The 11,429-nt window shown below is 55.4% G+C and overlaps 1 long non-coding RNA gene across 1 annotated transcript; it reads left to right on the top strand.

The window, feature by feature from the left end:
• The first annotated feature begins 373 nt into the window (after window positions 1–373).
• Window positions 374–9,401, top strand: LOC148055286 (uncharacterized). Its single transcript, XR_015705721.1, has 4 exons — window positions 374–495; window positions 1,702–5,143; window positions 6,449–6,613; window positions 9,281–9,401. It is a non-coding gene; the product is annotated as an uncharacterized LOC148055286 (long non-coding RNA).
• The last annotated feature ends 2,028 nt before the right edge of the window (window positions 9,402–11,429 follow it).

The following is an 11,429-nucleotide window of genomic DNA, read 5'->3' as shown; positions in this document are numbered from 1 at the left end:
TGGGCAGGCTGCGACGGGCGCAGGCGTTTGCAATGCCCGGGTGAGGATTTCCCAGGGCCAAAGGCTTAATTCCTGCTTAAGTCTGATATATGCCTTGTTCTTGATAATATCCACTTTAGCAGAGTATTTATTCTTTCAAAACGCAGATGAAACCCCAGCGCCTGGAGTGCTCCCCTCTGTGCAGTCCCGAGTCTGCCGCGGCGCCAGGCTCCCGAGGCACCAGCTTGTGTTTGGGGGGGGAACATCTTGTCATGCCTTCGCTGTTCTTAATTGCAGCTTCACTCTCAGGTCGCCGCTGATCCGTCGCATGCACAGGGAGGGTCTCGCTTTCCGCAGGAGATCTCCAGCACTGGGATATTTTTGGCAGGCAAAGGAGAAGGAGGTGGCGGCTGCTACAGCAAGAGCAACAGGGGCCTCGGAGAAGCAGAGGCATGCGAGCCGGTATTAATAGTGGGGCCAATTAAGGAGACCAGGACTGAAGTCAATCTGATACCTGTAAGTAAATTAACCCAAAGGAAACAGGACGTTACATGAAATTTCTGCTACACGGGGAGCGTATGGATAAAGCAGCCCCGTGAGCAGATAAGTAGGTGGTTCCCTTCGTTATCCAACCTTGCCTGTGTGTTAAGACCAATTAGGGCCCATCACCGGTGCGGTTGTAGCTGATGGGCGCCGGACTGGGAAGCGCTGTCGGTTTTCAGGATTCCCCAACTCAGCTCACTCCGGGCCAGTTTCATCGTGCAAAGTCTCAGCACCATGAGGAGGAGTTTCTCGTGCTTGAGAGAGTCCTGAAATCCAGACATCGGGAATGCGGGGCTGGGTGCACGGCTCCAGCTTTTATGGCTTCATTCCCCACTGATGAGCTTGGATGGGGTTGTGGGAAGTTATTTTGTTCCAGCGAGATGGGGAGAGCCTCAGGTGTCGGGAGCTTGGCTTGGGTCCCTTCTCATCTATTACCAGCCTGGAAATGAAAAATCTGGCTGTGATTTGTAGCGATTGCAGTGGAGCAGAAAAGCTGTTGACACCTCCGATCCATCGCCGCTCACTTTATTTCTGTGCTCCCTGATAGGAGTGGCAACGGGTGCCTGGGGAGGGCGAGCGAGGCGGGGTGCGCGGCCCGGCCGGCTCTGCCAGCAGCGCGCGGCAGCGTGCCGGGGGGTTTGTTCGCACGGACCAAATTAAAATTAGGGAGTTTAGAAGATGTTTCGGAGGAGCGCCTGCAATTTGGGAACTGCCGTCGCAGGGCACATTTGCTACCAAATGAAGGGGGATCCATTATTGCCCTCGGAGACGTGTGGGTCTCGTTATCTGCCTGCCTAGGAAGCAGGCTGGAAAGCCAGGAGGATGGGCTGTATTCCTGTCTCTGCCAAAGTATGTCAAATTAATCTATCTAGCATCTTCCCTGCAAAAATTTTTGCCCAGCTTTAGAACGGGGACAGTCGTCACCTGCCTTTTTTAGAGGAGGTTCGTGTGTTTAAGAGGAACTGTGCGTGGGACTGAGTTTTGCTCCCGCGCTTGCAGCAGGGGTGAGATTTGGTCCTTCAAAATGTCACTTGAAAAACAACAAGTAATGATAAACACTTATTGTTGTTCTCCCTTTTTTTCCCTCTGTGGGAGTAGATGATATTGCTAAGTGACCGAATACTCATTTGACCCTTGAAAATGCAAGAGTCATGTTTAATTCATGTCTTTTATTTATAGATTTGGGCTCCTCTGGTTTATCTCCTGCGCTGTGCGGCTGCGGCTCCGGAGCAGAGGGAGGGTGTTCGGCCAGAGCCTCTCTCGAGGAACAGCCTCCAGGACCACGCTGCGGCAGGAAGGCGATCGGGTGCTGTGTCAGCTCCCTGCACGCCGATGAGGGCTTGAAGGGAATTAAGTATGGGAAGCTTTGCAGCTGAACCGCGTGGATGTTTTTGGTGGAGCAACCACAGCTTGCTGCCCACCTGCCTGCCATCAAATTAAGGGTTTGCCAGTGGTATCGGCGTCAGGCAACTCCCTCCAGGAGACCAGCCCAGCAGGATGGGGAGGAAGGGAGCCACGGCTGCTGGTCCTTCACCCACCGGCCCCACGGTGTCCTGCTGAAGCCAGGGGCTGAGCCTGAGGGTTCGGGCAAACCGGGCTGGGGGGGAAGCTCTGCCCCCGTGGCCCCAGTCCAGCAAAGCCCTGTAAGGAGCAGAGTGCAGCGCAGGGATGTGTGAAGCCAGGAGACCATCCATCAGATTAACGAGGACGCGATCTAAAAGCCACATGTCAATGACAAAAATGATGGAGTGGCGCTGGACAGAACCACGGCGGGCAGAGCGGGCTCTGGCGTGGCCTCTGGGATGAGCGCTTGTTGTTAGCAGGGAAACACAGTCCTGGGATGTGTGACCAGGGGCGCCCCAGCAGAAGGCAGGGACATAATCCTTTCTCCCAGCACAGCACCGGTTAAACCGCTGTAATGCAGCTAGCTGTGGGCAAAGCATCACTGAAAGGAAATGGAGAAGCAGCAAAGGAGGGAATTGCAGCCTGGAGGAAGATAAAGGGTTTAGAGAGGATGGCTGTGAAGAAAGCGATTAGAGGAAATTAAACATGGACAGGCTGGGAGGGGGAATCTGGCCGAGCTGGTGCGAGGGCACATTGCAGAGCGGGGGAATTGCTCTCATCACTGAACTGTGCAGGCACTGGCAAGAAAGAACAGCATTAAATAGAGCAGGAGGCTTACGCGCGTCGAAGGCCAGCCAGGCCTGGCACTGGGACCAGTTCTGGGCTGAAAACAAGCAGCACAAGAGCAAAGGGCTTGGAGGAGGCAGGAAAGATGTTAATTCCTGCCTGGTGAGGCCCTCGCGTCTGCACTTCATGAAGGAAGGAGCTTTTGGTAGAGCTCTTCTGCCTCTGGTTTTCCAACCTAGCGATTAAACATCCAGCGTGGACATGCCTCTTCTCTTGGATAAACCTCTTGCAAGAGACAGACAACCTGAGGCCTAATTAGTCGCCTTGAACTTGGCAGTTTCTTCAGCTGGGAAACGCCGCGGGAGGTGGATGTGTGGTCCCCAGTGCTTTGGTGCGCTGGCTTGAAGCTTGCCTTGCCCTAGGGTCTCTGAAGATGCCGGAGGACTGATCCGTGTAGTGCTGAGGGCAGGGCTGGAGTCTGGGGAGGCGTGGGGGGCTCTCGCCTGTCCCAGCGGTGCTGTCAGAGGCACGGGTGTTGCTTTGGTGCGGGAGAGGACAGATGGGCTCCCGGGCGCTCCGTAGCTCGCTGCTGCTGCTCCTGGGAGGAGAACTCGCTTCCTAGAAATTGCTGCCGAGGTGCGGGAGCTCTGACAGAGGCAGCGTCACACCGGCGCTCGCGTTGGTCGCAGGCGGCTGTGCCGCGCCTCAGGAAGGATGGAGAACAACCAGGAGAGTTGAGAAGTTCAGCACAAGCCTTGCCCGAAAAGGATGCTGCTGGGAGGGGAAAGCGCCAGATCGTGGTTTGACCCCTGGTTCTCCTCTCCCACTGCCCCTTTTCTTCTTAAAAAAATAGGAAGGAATTAAATCTCATCAGTGGCTTTTAAAAACCAACTGAAAATGTCCTTTATTAAATTACCACCCTATTGATCCAGCAGTCATCCGAAAGGGGATTGATTGAGGACTTAAACAGACGCACAGCCGGGCCAAACGTTAAATTAATGTGCATAAATGGGCAGTGGAGAAGCAATTTTCAGAGTAAGTCAAGCAAAAGATCAATCCTGTTTTGCATTCCATGCCAAAGTTGCTTCTGTATTTATTTTTATGTTATTTCATCTTTTTTTTCCCTGTCCCTCTTACGATAAGCATGTCGTTGAGAGGCAGCACTCAAAGCACAGCTCACTCCGCTCCTGGAGCCAGCGCTCCCTTCCCTCGGGCCTCGGAGGGGAGGCGATTGCGGAGGGGTCAGGGAAAACCACGTCGTCCTGAAGGACTCACACCCGAGGGTGCTTTTAGCAATGTAAATCCCAGCTTCTCCATTGAACGCCTAGAGAAGGCAGGATGCAGCAGAAGACCTGTCGCCTGCTTTGAGTATTCGTGTGTCTGATGAACCTTGAGTTGATCTTCCAAGTCTGGGGAAGATTTGGGGGGAAAAAAAACATTGTCTTTATTGATTGTTTCCTCCCACTTCTTCACCATATGGTAATTCCAGCTGGCTGCCGGGGGCAAAGCAACCGTGATGGATCTACAAATATTCAGCTTCGCTCTGGCCTTTCCTATGAATGCTCCAAAGCGAGCCTGCGGCCACGGCTCAAGTGTGGGCCGGAGAAAAGCACATGAAGGCAAATCACTGCTTTGTCTGGTCACTCTGTGAGTAAACCACAAGAAACACTCCGGGTGTTTTTTTTTTCTCTAGACTTAGCAAAAATCCTGATACGAAATTCTGATCTCCGAAGGCCACCAGCCCAGCTCCCCAGAGCCGAGGGCTTCGCTCCTGATCTCCCTTAAGGCAGGGGTAGGTGGCATCACCCCATGCACGCAAAGGGGGTCACCTGTGGTTTGAAGCAGTCTAAGGAGAGCGCAGAGCCGGGCTGCAGAGCCTCGGCGTGGGGGGAAGGCTGAGATACGGCGTTTCATGGCTCCAGGCAGATCTGAACCATGGGCCCAGCAAACCAGAGGTGCTGAGGTTTCCCTGTGCCTGATGCACCGTCAGTGCAGACCCGACGGGTCCTTCCCTGGAGAGCCAGCGGGACTTCACAGCAGTGACACTGGGGACCTTGATCATACTGCTGGACACACTGGGGCGGAACTGGAGCCCAGTCCCTTGCTTGCTCAGCTTTTGCTAAGCAGTGGCCGAAACTCCTGCATCTCTGTCAAGCAGCAGAATGGGAATTTGCTGGGGCGAAGAACTCTTGATCTACTGCACTTGGGGAATATGGGCTCAAAAACATCTGTGTGAGCTCTTCCACCGTCCCTTCACTCTTGTCTTTGTCCTCCGCTCCTCACGGTTGGGTGGACATGGGGACCCCGAGACCTCCATGGTTTGGGCATGTGGAGAAGGACGCTTTCCCCTCACCGACCCAAAGCCGAGCGGTCTCCTCTGCCCCACCAGACTCAGCCATCCCCTCGTGCTGCTGCTGCTCCATGCGACAGCGTGGCTTTGTGCATCGCCTCCTGCGGGAAGCGAGGGCTGCGTCATGACCTGGCATCACCGGTGAGTCACCGCGGCAGATAGCCTCCCCTTTCCTTAACAGCATGGCCCTGGCGCTCGCAGCTCCTTCCCCAGTGCCGGCAGCAGGGAATGTGCTTGGAGCTAAAGCCATAATTAGCAGGAGCTCGTTGCAAAGGCTGGGACCGAGGGGCTTTTCCCATCTGTTACGTCTCGAGAAGCCTTTCATTATGGGGATGGAGAAGCGTTATTCCTCTTCCCCTTTGCACACTGCGGGATTTCCGCTCCCAGACAGGCTGTGCCGGTCGGAGAGCTGTGCCGTGCGGAGGGGTGAGGGTGCCCTGGGGTTCGCTCTCCTCCTCCTCCTCCTCCCTGGGGAAACATGGTCGGAGCCGCTCATGGCACTGGAAGGAAGGGGCAGGAGGAAGGGACAAGGAGGGCCATGGCGGGGACCGCGGGAGGAGAGCTGGAGGGATTCGTTCGGTCCGTATTTGTGCAGTCCAGTGACTTAAGAGCCAAAAAAGAGCCGGTGGGGGCAGCGGGAGCGCAGCCCCTCTCCCAGCTCTCGGGTCAGGGTGCAGGGAGGGTGAGCAGAGTGGGGGCTTGGGGGTCCCAACCCACCTCCCTCAGCCCGGGGGGAGCGGAGAGGACATGGAGCTGGCAGCTCCTTTCCCCTCTCTCGTCTGTGCAGTGCAGTCACTTTTGAGGAAGATAAATTATTGAATGGGTGAAATCTTCTGCGAAGAGTAATAAAAATGTATCTTCAATTAGAATGCGCTGGGGCTTTTTACACCACCTGAATGGGAGCTGCTCCTGCAGTAGACAGGCACCTCGTCTCCTTTTCCTTTTCTTTGTTTTCCTTTTTTTTTTTTCTTTTTTTTTTTTTCTTCTTTTTTTTTTCTCCCCAAATTGTTGTTTCTCCCCTGCTCCAGAATAGGTGTGCAGGAATAGATCCGCACCCCAGCAGCAGGCAGGGGCTGTGCCAGTGGGGGGGAACGGATGATCTCTTTTAAACCAAGAACTGGTCAGCAGAGAAAAAGATTTTTTTTGTGCTTGTTTTTTAATTTTTAATAGCTCTGCTTTTTGGATTTTTGGAGCCGGTATTTTATTTTAGTGCATTACTTTGTCCCTGGTAGTACAGGCTGTAATTTAATGTGGTTCTGTGTTAATAAAAGAATATTCCTTCTTTCTCTCTCACTTGTTCTTCCTTTGGTTATAATCAAATAAGTGGAGCATGTCATTAACGGGCTGCGAGCACCGGAGCGTGCCTGGGTGCGATGGGGCCCCCATCGCTGGAGCGATGGCTCGCTCCGGCCGGTGCTTGCATTCCCTTCTCCTCTGTCTTTACAGCTGTCGGGTGGGTTTTCTCCCCGAGAGGTGCTCCCTGCAGCATTCCCACCGCTCCGGGACGGAGACGCTGAGCGCTTGGCTCTGTGGTCTGCTTCATCGCCACGCAGCGCTTGGGATTTATCCAACGCCCTTCCAGCCGCCTTGGGCAGCCCGAGGCGTGGGACGGTGAGTGCTGGGGTGCCGGATTAGATGCCACCCATCGCCCAGCCTGGCAAAGGCTTCCCTTCCGAAGGGCGAACTCAGCAAAGCTCAGCCAGAGCAGCACTACAGCCCTTTTCTGACTGCAAATTTGGGGGGCAGGGGAAAGAAGCGATTTATATGTATAGTTGAGATTTTATTTGCATTTTAAATCACACTCTCTGCTAAACTAATGGACCCCCTATTTATAGATGACTCCAACATAAAGTGACTGCTAATTACTACAATTAATATAGCGTTAAAGGCTTGCGAGCCAACTCCACTGCAACTTGTATCGCCTACTCATTTTCAATTAAGGCACATTGACAAGTAAAATACGCAGTTATTAAGAGCAGAGCCCTGTTGTGTAATTACATTTTTCTAAGGTCATTAATCTCCTGCAATATTCAGTTTTGCACCCGATGGCCAGAGTGGGGGCAGCTTTGCGGATCAGTCCCTCAGGGGCCAGTGGCAGCATTTAGGGAAAGTAAAAAAAGGTGAGGTGTTTTTTCCCATTGTGGCCTCAGGCTGTGGGTGCACGTCCTTGGATGGGCATCCCCGGATAACCCATAGGACCATCGCGTCTGCGGCCAGCGGGTGCCCTGCTAAGCAGACCGTCCCTGCCGTGCACCCCTGGGTGCGCTGGCTGCCTGCGAGATCTTTCTGCATCCTCATGGATGTAGGCTGAATCCTCACGTGAAGTCCGTGTACATTAGCTCCAGCCCCCCGCAGCACAGCACCGAGCCTCTCCTCCCTGCGTTCAAGCCTTGCTTTTTTGATGTTCTGTGCACTTTTTGGCCGAATGTCAGTAAAGGTGCTACCAGTCATGCAGGGGGCAACTGCTCTGTAAAGCAAAAGGAGAATAAATAAAGAAAAGTCAGTAGAAAAAGAGGCTTAACAGCAGACAAGCAAGCGAACACCCAGAGCAGCGAAGGAGCATCAGCTCCCTAATGCCTCCAGCAGCAGCTGGTGAAATCATGCGCAAAATATTGCAGCATTAGGGCACACGCAGCGACAAGGTGTAGTGCTGTGATTATAATGAAGACAGACACGGGCCTTTAACACTTTCAAGCTGATGCTTTGATTGACTGCTGGAGACTCAGTGCTGGCAAAGCAGCTGGAGCCCGCCGATTGCCGGCGCCTGCCTGCCGCGGGCAGCGGGGAAGGAGGGCTGGGGAGGGGGCCTGGATGCGCTGTGCGAGGCTCAGGGTCTAACCCAGCTCCCACGCATCCCATGGGTGCCCAAGAGCGAACACTGTTGAGCGGCTCTTCAGCCCTCGGCAATAAAGTCCCTCGAAGGCTTTGCAGTTCTCGCCTGGTTTACAGGTGGTTTTTTTTGTTTTCTCGGAGCTGAAGCTGCTTCTCTGAGCTCTGTCTCCTCCCTTTGGTCCGTGGTTTGGGCTTTGTCTCTGGACACCCTGGGGTTCTGCATCTCCTCCGCCTCCCTGGGTGCTTTCTGAGCCAGAACTATTCGCCACGGCAGCTGCTCGTCTGTGGCTAGCCAGGTATTACAGCACTCTGCTGATTCCCATAACTCCAGGGTTTAAGCGCCCGGCACGGCCCTTAGCACTGAACAGCAGTAAATCTCCGGGTCCTTGTTTGCCTCTGGCTTTATCGACAGCACGGAGGAACGGCCGGGGCCATGTGCGAGGAATGAAGATGTCTGAGGAGCTCTGCGCAGAGGGCCGGCCGGCAGCACGGGCTGTTCGTTTGGGCCTTGGGGCACCTTGCCACTGCTCCCTGGAAGGGGACGGCTTCTGCCTCGGGTGGCAAGTGCAGGAGCAGGACCTCATCCAGCGCTTGCTCGCCAGATGGGGGTTTTTGATGTTTAGATCCTTGCAAAAGGTGAACACAGTGGGCATTTGTAGGGACTGTGCTGTGGGGCAGGGCTACTGTAGGGACGAGGCTGGGCACTCCGGTGTCTCCTCTGCAACCCTCGTCTTGCAGAGATGTCCCGCAGGAGCTGAGCATGTGGCTCTCGCCGCAGCTCAGCAGAAGCTCCCCCAAACCCCGTGGCCCTTCCCGGCCGGCCGCCCCCCTCGCTCCCCATCCCCAGCGCGGTCCTGGTGTTTCTGCGGGCGGGAGCAGCCCAGCTGTGGGCACCGCGGGCTGTGGCCGTGGTGGCTGTGCTTCTCCACCATGCCCTCTCGAGGCTGCTGTGAATTATGGATGAGCCAAGGAGAGGAGCAAGACAGGCCCGGCTTTCACTGGGCTGGGACAGGCTGGTAGCTGTTGATTTGCCTGGCATTTTTCCTTCTGCAGGAATCCCCTAGCTCTCCTCTGTCCTGCCCATACACATAAGCACGTTTGCTGTTTCATAGACGGGAACGGGGTCCCTGCATGGGCTGTAGCGAAACAGGCTCTTGCTGAGATGGGGGGAGCCAGACCCGAGCCAGGGGGCAATGCCGCCCGGGAGCACCAGCACAGGCGAGGAGCAACGTGCCGATGGGAGCAACAGGGCAGACAGCCCGGCCAGCAGACCCAGGAGAGGCAGGGTGCTCCATCCATCCCAACCCTCCTGGTCCTGTCCCTTTTCGCTGCTTTGTAGTGGCTATGGATAAGGTTTACTCAGATTTATGGCACTTTTGAGGAGGTTTCTAGGAAGAGATGCCTTTTGCCCACTAAATTACCACCATCCCTCTCTCCTCTCCCCAGGGCTCAGCTCCATGGCTTGACTGACACAAAAGCATCCCAGCGCTGGCGACTGAGAGAGACAAACGAGCAATTTGCCAGGAAATTCTCCTTTGGGAATCCTCCTCTCTTCAGTCAGTTTAATTGGGTGAGCTCAGGGTGGCTTTAATTGCTGTGCTCAATGTGCAGCTTCACCCCCTCCTCTCTTTTTTCCTCCAATCTTTCCCCTTCCCCTCCCCCTTCCCGGCACCATTTATCTTCCTCCTCCTCCAGCATCTCCCCTTCTTGTTTTTTCCCCAATATCTCTTGGAAATGGTGACAAGCTGAAAGCTGAAATGCAGTTCGAGTCCCTCATGGCTGACAGGTTCTTTAAGACTTTTGTGCTTCCCAGAGGGTGATGAACCGGCACAGAAACACCTTGGATTCACCCGGGGGATTTGCGATGGCTGCGGCAGCGAGCGGCAAAGCTTCTGTTGCTGGTTGCGTGCCGTTTGGTGAAGGTGGGGATGGCTGTGGGATGGGGACTGTGTTTTCACACGAGCCGCCTCCGTGCCTGTGTGCTTTCCAGCTGGCACCTCCCAAATGTGTCCCAGCCTGGGCTGAGGTGGTAGAAGAGGCTGTAACAGCCCCGCGTGGGATTGGGAGCCCTTGGCCGTGGCTGGAGGCTGGAAGATGCTCCCTTACCCCTGCTCCCTAGTTGCTCTTAATATTTTCAAGGGGTTGGAGACCACGTGGGGTCCGTAGTTGCCAGGTTTGCATATGGCAGCTGTGGTGCACAAACTACACCCGCTTAATTTGTCTCGGTTTTGCTTAGTCTCTTCCCAGAATTACCTGTAGGGCGTTTTCAGGGTCAGATTCTCAGTGGCGTGAATCAGGAGCATCCTGGAGTGCTCCCTGGTACGTGAGGGTGATACGGCAAAGGGCTTGCCTGAACGGCTCTGGGGAGGGCTGCGAGGACAGGGGAGATGGAGACGTTCGGAGTCCACCTCCCCCTCCTTCCTCCGTGGCCTGGGGTCCTTCTGCGTCTTACCAACATCTCCCTCCTCTCCCCTCTGCCTTCGCCAGAAGACCCCCGCTCGCCCAGCCCGGCTGCGGCTCTGCTGCCCACAAAGGCAAAGCTCATTGCTGGGGAGTTTGCAGCGCGTTTCAGTTCGGTGTCTGAATTTTATGTAGTGTTGGGAAACAAGAGGGAACAAGCAAACCCACTCCCTGGCCAGCAAACACCAGATCTGTGGCTCACTCGTGGTCCCCAAGGACACAGCACAAGCATCCAAGCAGCACATGCAGCACTATGATGAATGACGGATAATTTAAAATGGCAGCTCAAGTCCAAATTCTGTTTGTAATAAATACATAAACTAGTTAAAAATAAATTGATTAGCCAAGGATATCCTCTTAACACTCTTTAAACTCTAACATCTGTTTGTAATAAATAATTCAACCGGTAGATATTAATGAGGAGGCCAGGCGCGGTGGAAGAGAAGGCTGCTCAGAAACTCCGCAGAGACGCGGGGCTGCCAAGAGCCGCGAGCCGGAGGAGCGGCCGCGGCCGCAGCCCTGGCTCCGTGCTCTCCCGGGGGCTGCGTCCCAGCCAACGCAGATACGATTGCGCAGGCGGGGAAGCTGTGCAGTCAGGCGCACGCGGGGTGGCACGCGTGTGCTTGGTGTGCACCCGCCGCCCGCGTGCTCGCGCCCTGTGCTGGCACGGCCAGCCCACGCCGGGCACGGCACAGCCCCATCCCTGGGGGAGGCCGCGCGCAGCCCCAGCCTACGGGAGCCTGTGTCCCTGCGGATTCATACGTGTATACGGCCCTGCAGGTTTGTATGCATACACGGCCACGTGCAGACATTACGTTATGGAGCTTGTTGCACGTGCACGCTGTGGGCACACGGGCACACGCACAATTGGTGTGGAAGTTGCACACGTGTGTTTTCTGGCATATCCCTGTCCCGCTGCGGGATCCCAGGGTGCAAGCGGGTACCCAGCCTCCCTGCCCGGGCTGGCCGACCCCCCCGCCTTGCCTGCGGCAGCCCTGGCTGTGGGCAGCAGAACTGGCTGTCACAGGCTGATAATTGCCGGGTTTCTCCTTTTTTTAATCAGTGCTAACAGCTGCTGTGCCCAATGCACGAGGGGCTGCTCCTGGCGCTCACGGTGAGCTGTCAGCCCAGGACT

This window comes from Nipponia nippon, unplaced genomic scaffold (genome assembly GCF_047370975.1).
Source record: "Nipponia nippon isolate SJK-2023a ecotype South Korea unplaced genomic scaffold, ASM4737097v1 scaffold_25, whole genome shotgun sequence".
Taxonomy (NCBI): domain Eukaryota; kingdom Metazoa; phylum Chordata; class Aves; order Pelecaniformes; family Threskiornithidae; genus Nipponia; species Nipponia nippon.
Note: the sequence above shows the minus strand (reverse complement) of the source record. Positions and strands in the feature narration are given on the sequence as shown.